Genomic DNA, 4699 nt, shown 5'->3' on the forward strand with positions numbered 1-4699 from the left:
AGCATTAAAAAAGGAGACATTCGTTTCTATGCTGATACCTCAAAAGAAGACCAGATACACAGAAAAGAATTAGTAGAAGAAATCAAGAAAAGAGCTGCTGCTGGGGAGCAAAATTTAGGAATTAAAAATGGCTGTATAGTGACAAAAACATGCTAAAATGGGTGGCCATTACCCCAAACAACAGAATGTCCCTTTAAAAACCTATTCCCTGCCTCTACATAGTATTAACAAGCAAAGTAATTTATCTGTTCTGTATACTAATGCAGATTGTTTATCTACAAAAATTGATGAATTTCATGCCCAAATATCAACCCGCAAACCCCATGTTATTGTTATTACAGAAGCACTACCCAAGAATTGTCAGCACCCAGCTATATTTTTCCAGAAAGTGCCTGATTATAATCTCATTATAAATAATAATCATAAGCGTGGAATTTTCATTTATGTTCATACCTCATTGAAGTATATTGAAGTTAATGACACAATTTCTTCAATTATAAGTGAATCCTTAGTAATTGATGTGAAATTACCTGGGTCTTCAATTGCTTTTAGAGTTGTAGCCATTTATCATAGTCCTAGTGTTTGTGAATTGTCTTCATTTAATAATAGAAAAATATTGCAGTATTTATCCACTGTCTCTTTATCTAGTTCTAAGTTTCTAGTAGTCGGTGACTTTAACCTACCTTCTATCGATTGGACATCAGGTACAACACAACTTTCTGATGAGTCATTTGAAAATCATTTCCTAGAAACTTTACAAGAACATTATTTGTATCAGCACATTCAAAACCCTACTCATTTGCGTGCCAATTCAACCCCTTCAGTTTTAGACCTTGTAATTACAAAATTGCCAGATGATGTTGCTAGTGTTGAGTTTTTGCCACCACTAGGAAAAAGTGGTCACTTGGTATTGGTGATATCACTAAATTGTGTGATAGGTTGTTATGAGATTCCAAATCATTCTCCAAAATATGATTATGATAGAGGAAATTACATTGCATTTTCAGATTATATTTCATCTCTTTCTATACAAGAGGAGTTACAGCAATGTAATGCTACTGTTGATGCATCCTTTGATTTTATTAAGCAGGCCCTTATACAAGGTAACGATCAATATGTACCAATATATATTAGTAGACAGTTTTTCCAAAATAGACAGATCCTTCCTTGGTATATTGTACAAATGCTCAAAGAAGAAGGGGATAGGTGGCGTGATCATTTAAGAATTAAAACCTTCGATTCTTGGCTAAATTATAAAAGAGCTAAAAATAGAGCAACTAAATTCTTTTGTTTAAATTGTCAAGAGGTGGAGACAAATGTTATAGCATCAGTTGGCAAAGCTGCCGAAAAAGATTTTGGAGATATGTGAGAAGGAATCAAGTTTCACAATCCCCATCATCCACTTCCTTTATAGATCCCAAAACTTTTTTACATATAGATGATGATTTTGTAAAATCACAATTTTTCAATAAGGAATTTGGTTCAGTTTTTGCTCAAACACACACCAAAACACACACTCAGTTTATTCCTCCAGATTTAACAAAAGAATTTGTTGATTCAGAGTTTACAGTCCAACAGGTTTATCTGACACTCCAAAATCTTGATCCAGGAAAGGCACCAGATATTGATGGATTTTCCAATGTGATGTTACATGAACTTGCATCAGTGCTTGCCGGGCCACTCACATATCTTTTTAATCTTTGTCTCTCATCTGGTAAATGTCCTTCAGCTTGGAAAAGAACTATCGTTAGGCCATTGTACAAGAATGGTTTAAAGTCCCATTTCAATAATTATAGACCAATTTCAAATACATCAATCTTTTCCCATATAATGGAGAAAATTGTGGTGAGTAGAATCTAAGCACATTTTGAGGAAAACAACTTATGGCATTCTGCTCAGCATGGTTTCCGTAAACAACGATCTTGTAACACGCAACTTCTTGAGGTGATTTGTGATTTTCAATTGATGGCTGATAATGGTATTTTGTTTGACTGTATTTATATTGACTTTTCCAAAGCATTTGAAAAAATTTCCATTCCACTTCTGATAAAAAAATGTCAACTATATGGTGTAAGCCCACAAACTAAAGCATGGATAACAGATTATCTTACAAATAGAACCCAAGAGGTTGCAGTAGGTGATGCCTTGTCATCACCTATTTCTGTCATAAGTGGAGTTCCACAAGGCAGTTGTCTTGGGCCATTACTCTTCTGCCTTTATATCAATGATTTATCCGGTGTTGTTAGGACTTCAACCATAAAAATGTTTACAGATTATGTAAAAATCTACAGGCCAGTCATGAGTGAACAAGAGATTTCTTTACTTCAAGAGGATTTGGTTACTTTTGGCCAGTGGTGTACTGCAAACTCTATGTTCATTAACAAAACCAAGTGCAATGCTGTGCACTATTTGCGTAGACTCCCTCAGCATTACCATTACTTTGTTGTTGGTAAATTAATTTCAAGTTTAGAATATGTTTGTGACCTTGGGATTTGTTTTGATTCAAGTCTCAAATTTAATAAACATGTATCAGACATCACCCATACGGCTAATTACCAATTATTACGTCTAAGGCGTACTTTTTCTAAGTTTAATCTTCATTCACTGAATTTACTTTATGTATCCACTGTACGTCCAGTACTTGAGTATTGCTCATCAGTATGGTATCCCCTTAATAAGAGAGATAGAGAGAGGGTTGAGAGAGTGCAACGTAGGGCCACCAAACTCATACCATGCCTGAGTCATCTACCTTACCACCAGAGAATGCAAAGACTACAGTTGCCTTCTCTCCAGTTCAGATGTGATAGAGCCGACGTAATAAATACATTTCGCATTTGTTAGGAATATTGATAATATCACCCCAACTCACTTTTTCACTTTTACAGAATACAGTAGTACCTGTCAACACCAACACAAAATTTATCCACCATGTTCACAGAAAAGATTAGGCCAAAACTCTTTGTCTAGCCGAGTGTGGAAGACTTGGAATTCACTTCCATCAGAAATTGTTGCAAGTACCACAGTCCAGTCTTTCAAAAGTAGTTTAGCCTCTACAGATTTCTATGCTAGGTTCTATCACAATCCATTTTGAGATTATTTTTTATTTTTGTATTACCTGATTTGTGAAAGTGTGACAGTTATTTTGTAGGCTTACTTTTTCGTAGGTTTCAATTATTAACAGATATGTTTCAGTTAAGTTGGTATGTTATTGTATGTTTCAGTAATATTGTTTTTCCAATGTTTTTGTTATCTCATTGACATTGTTATAGACTTTTTTATAATTGTTTTGTGTGACAAGCTTGTTAAAGCTTACCGTATCTTGGTATTAATAAATAAATAAATAAATAATTCAAGGCTGATTTTAAAAAGCCGAGTCATACCTTAAAGTGAAACGTACTAGGTCAATTGGTGTACATAAAAGGTAGGGTGGAATGTCATGGGCGTCACTAATGATTGCTTTAGGATAAAGGAGGGACAGCAATTCAGCTACAGAGAAAGGCCTATTATTTTATTTCTGACCGAAATAATAGATACCATTAATGGGTGTATGCATCTTGTTCTCTAGTTTGCAGTCAATTACGTGATGAAGGATGGGGTGCTGAAGCTATATTGGCAGTTTATAAAACTTTACATGTCCAGCAAGTTCTATCATACCTATTAAATCTTTATTATAAAAATCCTTGATCATCAATAAACTTCAGCATTAATCTTCTTGGATTAGAGCTAAATCTTTCCAACTTCTACCTTTTTTCAACTGATTTTTTAACCATATCTAGTGTAAATTGGAATTTCTAGGGGATGGGCAGCTTCCCCCCTTTCATACACCCGTGGAATAGAATAGTCTCCTGAAAATGCTATTATTCACTTTCTTTTGTAAAGTGCACAGACATTTTTTTTTCTAATCTTAATACCTTTTTCTCGAAAATGCAACCTCAAATATGAGTTGGTTATATAGGGTAATGAAATATTGATTGTCTGCTTTTTAGACAATGAATATTTTTCTGTTCTTAAAAGCTATTCAACTATTCATACTTAATTTCACAACTGTGGATCATATATAAACTTATTCTGCTTGATATAAATTGTGATGTTATATTATACTTTAATTCAAATATACCAGATACATTTGCTAAGTGATTAGAAATGTATGCAAGAATAACATTGCTGTTATCAAGATAGGAGATAAGGTTAGTGGATTGTTTCTAACTCAATCAGGAGTGAAGCAGGGAACCGTTCTAACTCCATTTGTATTAATCATGTTGAAGGAATTCTTCCTAAAGAGATTAATAATGGGTAGAAGCTAATATGATTGAAATGCTTAGTACAAAATTTCGATTTCTTTTGATAGGAGAAAAAACAAAACAAAAAATCACCAAAACAAAATTAAAAAAAAACTATTAAAAAAACAAAAAAATATATAGTGATCTAAAGTCACTGGATTCGTCCCAAGAAATAGACAAAAAATATGGCTTAATGATCAAAAATGACATAAACGATATTAATCGAGCATTTATTAATTTTTTTCCGTAGGCATTTTCACTAATTACATGCTTAAAAAAGCTGTCATATATTTTTTTAATATTTGAATGCTATCTCCAAAAAAACTTGATCATAAAATAAGTAGCTTTTTATTTTTATCAGACATTTATAAAAGAGTTGTGCATTGAATATCCATTTCAAATCCTTATCCATTTCTTAT

This window comes from Artemia sp. Qi Xiang Cuo, chromosome 16 (assembly GCF_049724085.1).
Source record: "Artemia sp. Qi Xiang Cuo chromosome 16, ASM4972408v1, whole genome shotgun sequence".
NCBI lineage: Eukaryota > Metazoa > Arthropoda > Branchiopoda > Anostraca > Artemiidae > Artemia > Artemia sp. Qi Xiang Cuo.